We start from the raw sequence: 12,166 nt of genomic DNA on the forward strand, positions 1-12,166 counted from the left end.
CAGTCTTCCCAGAGCCCTGAAGTCCCTTTTGATCACCCAAGAACTTCTTTTGCCTACCTCTTCATTTCCAGTGTGGAAAACCAGTAATGGATAATAATCAGAGGACTTAACCAGGCAAGCGATGTTCATAGCAATATCTCAACCTGGGCACCAGGCAGGCAACACACCTCCCTGTGGGATGGGTCTGAGCAGCATTTTGGGCCCTCAGTTCCCCTCTGAAGGGAGTCCCCTATGATGACAGTCCTTCTATTTTTTCCTGACTGATGTTGTAGCAAAATGGGGAGCAGACTGACTAGCCTTGGGCAACTTCTGCACGGATGGACTTTCACCGACATCCACATCCCCCAGTACACAGGTGGTATCCTGGCTGCTCTTCTGTAGCAGTGGCAGAGCCAGGCATTCTCCAGCCTGAGACCTGAACTGTGGCATGGACATTCATGCTTTCTGTCTGAGTCTGCACGTCCCTTCTAGCAGCAGCTCACCACTGTGTGGTGACCATGGTTGTACCTCGGTGTGTCCAGATAGCAACATCATGTTAAATGACCTTTTAAGTGCTAAGTGCTAAGCCCCCTCCTATATGGCAAGGTGCCCTGTCCTGACTGCTCACCCTGCCTGATCTGCTCTGCCTGATCCACTTGGGGTTTGCTCTGAAAATCACTCGTTTTACAGCTTCCTCCCTGTGTAGTCATGCGAATAGGTGGCATACAGTTTCTCCTCATCTGAACAGCCCACATGATTCATACACCCTGACTCCTCCTCTCTGTTCCTGAGGCTTTTTCTAGGAAGGAGGCATGGATGCAGAGTTGTTGCTCTGGCAGTGCCTACTCCATGTCAGCCGATCTCATGAGAGCTACCAGGCTGCTCTGTTACCTCAGGGTTCCCTAGATGAAGGAACCATCCAAAACCCCCCTGTACTTTGTGATCAGTCACTGCTGGTCTGACTGGGACAGCTCTGAAGCAGCGAACCTCGGTGATCAAGTCAGCACAGAGCCAAAACTGAGAATTTCCCTAACAAAAGATACTTTAAAATTGTTTTCAGTAATTTTCATATGGCAATCTTTCAAACACATGATGAAAAGCAAATAAAATAGCATATTAGTATCAAGTACAGGCTACCTTAAACAAAACAAAAGGTGAATAAAGGTGAATTTTGCCCAACTATAATTTTCTATCAACTTTTGTTTCTCAGTGACAATTTGAGTTTTGATTTGAGCATAAAAAACATTTTGCATTTGGCCTAAAACACATAATATTTGTCAAAATTTATTTCTGGCTCAATGAAGCTCCAGCAGAACTGGGAATTTTATTCTTTCATTTCAGAGTTTTAATTAAAAAAAGAGCAAATAAAAGGTGTTGCCTGAAACCAAGAATGTCATTAAATATTTTCCTTTTTATTTTCCTACTATTTAGCTCATCCAAATTACAATGCTTTACCTCTGACACAGACATATATTACAGGATGTATTTGTATGTGACACTTAGTTGGTTAGATATGCTTTTGATAGTTATGCTTGCAAAAAATCAGATTATTTCAGATTTATTTTAGAGCACTACCATACATGATAAAGAATACACAAATATTTATATAAATACATAAAATTGATGTTTCTATAAAATTCAAAGTTTATCATTATGCATAAAGCTCATAATAAAGCTCATTGAGATTTACAGTTTTATTATTGAAAGTATTGAAGCCATCAATATTTTTTTCAGTTTGGTAAGGTTCAATTAGACATATAACAAATCTTTACTATGTTTAAAGAGGGAGAATTATACAGTCCTGTTATAGTACAGATTCAGAAACCTATGTTTCTCATGAATTTCACTCAGTTGCTTATTAATTCCATGGTCTATACTTAGCCTGGGACACAGGAGAGAATATCAAAGCAAGAGCTCATTAGACAGAATCTCTTCAGGAAGTCTTCAGATCAGCATTCCATTTCTATATTTTTTTTAGGAAAAGAAAAAAACAACTTAATTATTGCTCTTCTTTTTGTAACAGAGCTACTACTTGATATAATATTTCTTATGTACTTGTAAACTACAGTAAGAAGCTTCATGAACCCAATGAAAAGATGTGTCTTTGGCGGAGAGTTCAAGGGAACAAAGCAGAGATAAGCTTTATTACTTCTTGTTTGAGAAAACACAAGAAACTCTGAAATGCATAGCTTTTTCTCAGAAAGATTCCTTGCAGAGCAGATATAACCTTTCTTAGGTTTCGGGACTTGGGACAGGGAATGCACAATGTGAGGATAGCTGCCTCACTCTCTGCTTGTCCTATAGTGTGTAAATCAATTCTAAATAACCTGAATTTGCAGGAACAGGTTCAAATGAGGGAACTAGTTCCTCCTCATACCTCAAACAGCAATGAGAGCTACCCTAGAAGAAAGTATGATGCACTCTTTACTCCCCAAAAGGAAGAACATTTAATCATCTTACATGAGATAATGAACTGATGAAATAATAATTCTGTGTCGAGAAACTTTGTTTGTTCTCTCTTTCCCTTTTCATTCCTTCTAACACTGTGAATACAGAATAATACATCTTCAGAGAGTACTAGAATAAATAAGGCTCTAAAGCTTTCAAGAAATGATAACTGATGTCAAATTCACCCAGGATGTGAACGTACTCCGTGTTTTATTATGTTTATTATGTTTTATTACATTTTCTTGGACACAAAATTGTTAGACTGGTCATGAAGACCCTACAAGAAGTCATCATTTATGAGGGTGATTTGCTAACTGGAACTGCCGGCATAAAGAATATTCTGTAATTATTTTCACTCTAATTATGTACTTAAAATCTGGGAGGGATGAGGGATGCATTCTCAGTGAGAAAGTTGGTTTTTTTTTTTTTTTTTTTTTTTGTAATGTAGGAAAATACAGTTTACACATATTAGAATTTATTAAACCATTTCTTTTATTTACAACCAAAAGACACCATTAAACTATTTTGCCTTGATTTTATTTGCTCTAAACAGATTGTTCTGAGATGTCTGAGCACATGCCCGAGTGTATTTCCCAGAGTGTATGCTGATGCATACACAGTACTAGCCATGAAAAATGCCACCTGTACTCTTTCTGACTCTTGAACTGATTGAGTAAAAGGTCTGAGGAACACTGCATCTCAGCTAGACTAGGCATAGCTCATTGAAGAATTGTTTATTTGCTGTTACTGTTCTGTTGTTTCCACAGCATCTGCAAAGTGTACTTACGGAGGAATATCTGGAGTGTCATTAGTTTTATTTAGCTAATTCCATGGCAAAAATATTTTGAGAAATGAAAGAAAATATATCTAAATATAAGATCTTTGTTCTTTATAGTACTCTTTTTTTTTTTTTTTTTTATGATTCTCTGATTATTTAATATTTGCCCCAAACAAACCATATTTCTCTGTCTCTCTAAGCCCAGTTAATACAGTATGTGAGGGTCATAAAAATCTAAAATCCTAAGAATCATAAAAATTTTGAAATCTTACCTTAATATATAAAGTCTTACTTTTTAATCACTAGTAACATTTTCCAATACTGACCATGGTGTCCTCTTTTAAATAGTAAACAGTGGATATAGGTTAATTATTTCTAGGAACATTGCTTATTTAAAATTTTGTTACACCTATAATGAGGTGACTCCATTAGGGAAATCTCTACATAAAATGCTTAACAAGGTCATTACTGATGACATGTTGCTTCCAATATAATATCTGGAGTAAGGTACAGCCTTTTACAATAATTGCATCACTCAGAAAGAATAATCAGAAAAAGAGAAAGAAAATAAAATTAGCTCTTTTTGCATTGCCTTATGACTGTAAAGAACTATGCACCCGATGTGGAAATGAAAGTGTCTTCACAGGAAGAACAGCAGCTGCTGCATCAGCAACCTAGAGTAAAAACTGGAACAGAAAGAAGAAAACTTTCAACAAACTTTGTTAGTGAAAATGTAAATTTAAAATGTTTGCTACATGTGAATGTTAGCATCTTTTTTTTTTTTTCTTTTTTTTTTTTTTCTAAAGTTCAGTGAATATTTATTGTGGTATTTATTGCAGCTTTGAAATATAGCATGAAATGAGCTCTTTCTGAAAGAGTTAGGAAGTTTCTACATGAACACATGAGCCTTTGGGAACTGTTACTCTCAACAGCCTGTTAGCAGAAGACTCTGATTGCCAGAACATTCTGCTGTGCTTTAATACAGCTGTATGCTAACAGTAGAGCCAAAAAGAGTTTTGAACTTAGGCTAATGACTGGCTGAGAGTATAAGAAAAGAAGAAACAGCAAGAACAAAAAAAAAATCTACTTTTCCCTGAAAAAAGAAACAAACAAAAAAAAAGTTGACAAGTATTTTCAATAATTCTATAGGGGAAAAAAATAGACTTTTAAAGTACAATAGAAAATCCTTTTAATACTATAATCCAGTATTTTTCTTTAAAATGTTGATAAATGTAGGAAGGACGTATTTTAAAATATTTGTAATCACAGTCTTGAAGAAGAAAGGGCAAATACAGAAAACTGATGGCAGCTTTTTTACTAGAAGAATGATTTTATTCAATAAAAGGTCAAATAATTGTGCAAAACAACTGCCCAAGAGCAATAAAAATCCATACTTCATTTTTTTCAGATTTTTTTTCTCATGTCTCCTTTTGTTTTCAGGGGATCTGCTTTAGCAGCTATTTATATTTAACCTTATTTTTTCTTTAAAAATCAACCTTGATAATAATTAATGTAAAATACCACTTCTAGCAACATATTTTAAGAGTGCTTTAACTAGATATACTGAAAGGCTTCTGTGTGGTTTTCCATAACATTTAGTGAAATTAACAAAATTTTGGGGATCTTTTTGCATTTGTTTTTTACTGTAGTTGAGTCTAATAAGACTTAGATTATACTGTAGATTTTTCATTATCACTCTTCCACAAAATGCTGCTGCAATCTACAGGAAAATCATTCAGCTGCTGAAGAAAAAGCAGCCTCCTGTAACACTTAGAATAAACATTGATGTTTTAAAAAACTAAATGCCTGTTTGAACACAAGCCAAAACCAAAAGTTTGGGCAAAAAGGATAGTATGAAAGTGGTGGAACTGATGTGCAAGGCCAGAGCTCAAACTGGAACTCAGACCAGAATACGTATTATGGTACGCTCAGGATCTTTCTTCATCTCCCATCTCTTGGGGTTAAACACCTAATCAGCTACACAGGGACCCCACAGCCTAGCACATGAAATCATCTCCCTGGTTCACACCCAGGGCAGTATTGCATCAGTGCTGGTCTTTTCTAGCTTTTACTAATTATTTGCCCTTACTTTTCCTGATGTAGGAGCTGTCAGGCAGTTGCAGATTCTGAAATCTCAGCTATGAAAAGCTCAAACTACAAATACTTCTAGTGAAAATGTTAAATGGCAGAAACAATGGCAAGTTTGTGCTTTATGAGATATTTTATGTGAAACACAAAAATATCAGTGGCACTGAGATGTTTTGTCAGGAGCCTGACTGTCAGTGCTGAAATATTTTAGGTTTCCTTCCCTTTGATTTGGATCCCTCAGCCCCTGGTTCAGTGCCCTCCTTCTGAACCCTCCCTCAGGCTGCAGACAGGGACTTTCTTGAAAAGTGCTGCTGTCAAAGGCCCAACCAAAGCCAATTTCTTGTCTAACAAGTGATAATAGTAATGGTGTTTCAGCAAAGTCCCTCAACCTAATTAGTTTACAGTTATAGATATTTCCTAATGGCTTTCTGCAGGGGAAAAAAAAAAAGAAAAAGTAACACAGAGAATCATATGCATGAGCTTATGGCAGACATTTTATCTATGTCATCAGAAATGTATTTTGTTTGACAATTTCTATTTATTAAATAAGACACAGTGGCCTAGACATGTTGCTACACTGATCAGGCTATGCAGGACCTGGTTCTGGGTTGCTCTCAGCCAACTAGGCATGACATATGGTCTCCCTTACTGCTCCTCACCACAATAAACCCAATTCACTAAGACATGACATATTATAGATCTTACACTCTTCCCCCTCCAGTGGTTTTATGGGAAGTGATGGAAAACCAGGGGATTTTAATAGGAAGGAATTATGCTCTCTTGACACCTGTGCAATAGGAAAGTGACTGAGTGGAAATTGTAACTAATACATTAGAGACACATTACAGGATTAAGCAAGACAAACCAAATAAAATATAGCCATGCAGATAAGAGCAAATAAGTGAAGAAACTAGGGCAAGTCTTTTATCTCTATGTAGTTTAGTGTAATCCAGGTCATACTGGTATTGATTTACTGCCAGTTAAAGATTTGATAACTTCTGTAAATTGAAGGTTCTTTATCACATTTTCTGCATCCATCGCAATTGCAAAGAAAAAAAGCTTTCAGTATTTGCTGACTCATTTAGAAGTCTCAGCTGCATGATATGAAGAGATACTGAAATAGATATTTCTTCTCATCTACGATACTCTTAAACTACTTGTAAATTGGGATTCAGAGAAGTAATCAGTCAGTATAGGAAACTTTCCTTATTATCATCTTTGTAATTATCTGTGTACCTGCCATTTCTCAGTTACGTAGTACTATAGTTGCCTACAACTAAACAAATAACCATCTTTGTACTCTAAATTCATCTAAATAAGTCAATAGTTAAGTTCTGGAATACCTGAGAAAAGTGCTGTTATCTTCAATTTTTACCTAGTGAGCAGTAATACAGGGAGGTTTTGAAACATATCCTAAAGTATGTGTAAAAGTTATAAATACAACCAAAAGGCATATTTTCATTCATCATGTTAGGAAAAAAGGAATACCAATACTGACAAATTCTGTTCTCAACAGAATTTTCCACAGTACTCTGTGTCTTACTACTGTATATGTATATAGCATGAGATTTGCATATATAAAAATCCAATAAAAAAGCATCAGATCAGTCCTATTTAGGTCACCAAAGGAATGAGCAATTAATCAGATGAAGTCATTTTGTGGTTTTGTTTGCTCAGCAATAAAATGACACAAAGGCATATCCACACAATTTACTAAAGCTTAATTCATTTGGATACTTGTGATCAAAGGCTTTGAACAATTACAAAGAAATGTTAAGGTTGCAACATTCTGGCTAGAATGAATCAGGATAAAAATAAAAAGAAGTGAAAGGAAACAGCAACAACAAAAAAGAATAAGAAATCCAACAACCAACTTACATGCCCAGAATTGCTTTTTCCAAAGCAAACAACAACAAACCTGTTTCCCACTCCCCCTCCCCATGAGAAGAGCATTTTTGGACTATAAAACAAAACAGCTCCTCTTATTTATTCTTTCAGAATTTCTGTGACAACCACAGTGCAATGGTGGCACCTATTGGTCTACGATATACATGAAAATAATGTAATGAGAAGGATATTTTTTCCCAGATTAACATAGTCCACTTTTTTTTTTTTTTTTTTTTTTTTTCTTTTTACACTGAGAGCAGCACTAGATTGACAATTCCTACACTGAGGTGACACTGTGATTCATAGTAATAGCTCTGAAATTATCTTCTCATTCAGGATTCTTCCTGCATGTTGTGACTATATTCCTGAATTGATTAGCTACAAATCTGATCTTTGAATGGGTGCTGGATCTATCAGTTCCCTACAGAATATCTACATGGGTGTCCCTTTTTCTGAACAAGTCATTTTCTCTGATGTTTTCTAAGAAAAGGGAATAATGCTCCCCACAGATGCAAGAATAGGTAATTGGTATCCTGTGTGAGTCAAGTTGTGAAAGGTGAATTTGCTGTTTCTTAATTTCTCAGTATGGAGGGCATATAGAAACAGCTGGGATGATATGGGGAAGAGGCAGGCATAGGTTCGTGGCTGACCATCATGAGCTCACTATCATGAGTGGGGGTGCCAAGCAAGTACATTGGTGAGCTATAGCTCTCACAGCAAATTTGTACATAAAGACAAAAAGGAATGCTTACTTTCCCCCAATACTTTTTTTCCTTCTCTTGTTATGATAAAGAGTTTCTGAAGAGAAGACAAACTGAATTTATTTTCACGACTGAGGTATAAGCAAGAGTTTGCAATTAAAACAGTAATTCAAAATACAAAAAGTCAGATAGTTCATCCTTTGAATAAATAATGAACCTCAACATTAGCCTTTCCCTTCCCCTTTCTCTTTCTATTCCCTTTTTCTGCTTGCATTTTTCTTCTTACTCAATTAAATTAAATAAAATATTTTTAATAATAAAAAAGCACATCAGTCCCATCAGGCACTGAGCAACCTGTTCTAGATGTATGTGTCCCTGTTCATTGTTGATGAACAATTGTTGATGTCAAGTGGATGACTGGTTGAAAGAAACATTGAAATAAATAGGTGAAAGAAATCCTCTAATGTCTTCTTTTTTTTTTTTTTTTTTTTCCTTCTTTTCAATCTAAACAATTAAAATCATTTATTTGTGAAAGCTCTTCTTTGCTGTATCACTCTAAGGAATATTTTTTCCCTGAAGAGAAAATGTTTGAGAATAAAAAAGGATAAGCTGGAAACTAAAATTTTGTTACAACAAAGTGCTATATTCTAATATGTAATATCATCAACCTGAATATTTACTTTCATTGCTCCCAGTTACAATTAAATTTGCTGTCAAAACAAAACTTTGAAAAAATTTATCTGAGGAAGAGTTAGGAAACCTTAGGAAAGGAAAATTTCAGCAGGAAAAGCAGAAAAGTATATGATAATCAGAAATGGAATGCACATAGAATAACACTTTTAGAACTGATAAGTCTATAGAATAAAAATAAAGATCAAATTTAAAAGGCCAGCTTCAAAATCTGTTTCAGACCTTGAGGTATGAAATGAGAAGGTAAGCCACAAATGAAAATGGTGAAGCATACTTCTGTTTCAGGCACCTTAAAGAATCACTTTGTATATCTGAGATAAAATGGAAGTTCTCCACTGTTGGCAGAATGTAAGTAATGAATATATGTAACACAAGTAGAGAGAATAAATAGTGAATTTCCTAAAAAAAGACAGACTACTAATGGGATTGGATAGAAGTCTGTGTTGGGATCCATTATGCACAATGCATTCCTAACTGCATAATCTGGAAAAAAAGCGCAAGCAGTAATATGGGAATTTTTCTGAGAATACAAATTATCAACAGTTGTCAAAAGTGAAAGATGACAACAAAGATAGTTGAACCAAGATACTATGTTTTTGAATGACAGGCATGAAATATAAGGTGAACTTCGTAACAGGTATATTCAGAAGAAGATACACAGAAGCAAATAAAAATAAATAAACTGAAAAGCATATATATATAAGAGCAAACAAACAAAAAGTTCTTCAGCAATAACCTGAATTTAGATATCTGCACTCTGAAAAAAGATATTGGAAGCTCTTATAAAAAGAATCTGCTCTATTGGCTAAAAGACATGTAGAATTGCAGGATTATTAGGCAAGATATGGAAAAGAACATAAGTCATTGTCTAAAGCTTTAGTACCACTTCAGAATGTACAAGAGATACAGAAAACTGGCAAGGATTTTCAGCTGCATAGAATGCTTTCCATCTATGGAAAACTAGGATTCCTCAGCTCCAGAAAGAAATGATGGAATGAAAGATGACAGTGTGCTTTGAAATTATAAATGAAAATGAGCAAATAAAAAAAGAAAGCATTATTTATTATTTCTTATAGTGAGAACTTAGAGGACTGAGTGATAGAATGAAACATCTTGCTCAAAACAAAATGAAATGCAAGTCTATAGAAGCATAATCCAATTTTGAAACTGATTGTATGAAATCTTTCAGATGAATGCATGAATGCAATGTACAGATATATCAGAACTGAATTTCCCCACACTGATTTGATAATGGTCTTATAAAATCATGAACCTGTCACTAAATATTAATGCAAAACAAACTCATGATTTAAACTTGCCCATATGAGAACTCACTGGATATACTGCATGTCAGTATAGCATATAAATGACTATGCACATTTCCAGCTGCATTGAATCCTTAGTGGTTGATGACTGGCGGTTAACGTCTTTAATTGAACTTTTAGATCATTCCTTCAGACCTGGAGGTTGCCAAGCATAGTGTCTTACACTTTTTTCACTTAAGGGACATCAGGGATAAAAAAAAGAAACAATGTTTTTAATTACCAACTTAAACCAATAACATAGTGCCTTAATTCTAACTAAAAGCATGTCTTTCGAGAGTACAAATCCAACTAGTTCCTTGATGAACTTGTCTACTTCTTTTTAACATAAGTTTTCTAAACTTTTTTTTTTTTTTTTGTCTGGACTTATAGTCTTTGGTTTGGAGCTAACTAAGTAAACATTTGGAATTATATTGCTCTAAATTTTTGTATGTTATGTGAGATACAGAGGCAGAAAATATGTGATATAAATATTTTTAAGAACATTCAAATGCTCTTGAGCAGTAAATGAATTTACTGCTTAAAACATTCCAACCAAAATATCATTCCTCCAAAATTTATGTCGTGAAAATATTGCTATAAAAAATGTGAAAGGTTCAGAGAATGTGAACGTTAACAGCTGGTTAATCTATTGGTTCAATAATGAAGGATAATCTTACTTTGAACTCAACATATGTTCAGCTTTTTTTTTAATTCTCAAACTAGATTTTTTAGTTATAAATAATTAGAAAACAGATGTTTAGGTTTTTGTTTTTGTCACATCAGTCCCATTTACAAGGGAGAAAGGAGGACCTGGGAAACTACGGGATGGTGAGTCTCATCTCTGTGAGAAGAGGTGAGATGGTGAGTCTCACTTCTGCCTGGGAAGATCATGGAACAGAACCTCCTGGACAACATGCTTGATCACATGAGGAATGAGCGTGTGATCCGAAACAGCCAGCACAGCTTCACCAGGGGAAGGTCATGTTTGACCAATCTGGTGGCCTTCTATGATGGAGTGACAGCATCGGTGGACAAGGGAAAAGCGACCGATGTCATTTACCTGGACTTGAGTAAGACCTTTGACATGGCCCCCCACCACATCCTTATCTCCAAATTGGAGGGATGTGGATTTAACGGGTGGACCACTCGATGGATAAGAAATTGGTTAAAAGGCTGCAGACAGAAGGAGGTGATCAATGTCTCTATGTCCAGGTGGAGGCCGGTAATGAGCGGTGTCCCCCAGGAGTCTGTCTTGGGACCAGCAGGACAAGGGGAAATGGTTTTGAGTTGAGGGAGGAAAGATTTAGGTTGGATGTCAAGGGGAAGTTCTTTACTGTGAGAGTGGTGAGGTGCTGGAACAGGCTGTCAAGAGAGGTTGTGGATGTGCTGTCTCTAGAGGTGTTGAAGGCCAGATTGGATGGAGCCCTGGGCAGCCTTGTCTAGTATTAAATGAGGAGGTTGGTGACCCTGTCTGTGGCATGGGGGTTGGAGCTTGATGATCCTTGAGGTCCCTTCCAACCCTGGCCATTCTGTGATTCTGTGACTCTGTAAAGATCAGGAAATCACTTCATTCACCACTGAGATTGTATAGTACATCTCCTGCAGAAATTTAAAATACAGTATATTTCTATTTATTCTGAGAAATATGCTAATGTCCTTTATATATTTTCTTTCATATTTTACAATGACTGGGATATTTAACAGAAGTTGTATGGTAAAAAAACTAATCGGTCCATGAAATATCACAACTCGAGATGGTTGATTCAGTTGATATACAAACTAGCTTTTATTCAAAGATACTCTAAGGACATAAATTGGAAAACATTTAAGTTTTATATTGAAGTAGGTTTATAGGATTACTTTTGATGCTAAATTTTTCAAACATTGTTTTACTATATTTAAACAGGTAACAGAACCAAGTTAAATCATTCCACACTTAGAAAGTTTGTCTGTTAAATATTCTTCTAAATACCCAGAAAATATATCTCCTACCAGGAAATAATCATCTTAATTTAATAATTAAAGCAGAGACATAAATAAAAAGCGTGTGGCATGTCCATCGCATTATTTTCCCTTCATATTTTCTGATAGACTTAAATATATGAGTAGCTCATATTTGTGTGTGCTTAAATTAGTGCATATCACCTCATTTTATTAGGAAAATTTTATCTTTATATACATCTTACTTTTGTTCTTTAACTCAAAGTTATATACTGCAGTTCCACTTTTCTTTACTTTTGTGATTCAACCACTGATATCAGTAGATAATACTTAGCTCCTGTTTAAAATCA

At 35.3% G+C, this 12,166-nt stretch overlaps 1 pseudogene; it reads left to right on the forward strand.

Annotated features, from left to right (window-relative positions):
* Positions 1-3,800: 3,800 nt before the first annotated feature.
* Positions 3,801-12,166, forward strand: part of LOC125690838 (heat shock transcription factor, Y-linked-like) — a 187,546-nt pseudogene continuing 179,180 nt past the window's right edge.

The sequence above is a fragment of the Lagopus muta genome, chromosome 3 (assembly GCF_023343835.1).
Source record: "Lagopus muta isolate bLagMut1 chromosome 3, bLagMut1 primary, whole genome shotgun sequence".
NCBI classification, from domain to species: Eukaryota; Metazoa; Chordata; class Aves; order Galliformes; family Phasianidae; genus Lagopus; species Lagopus muta.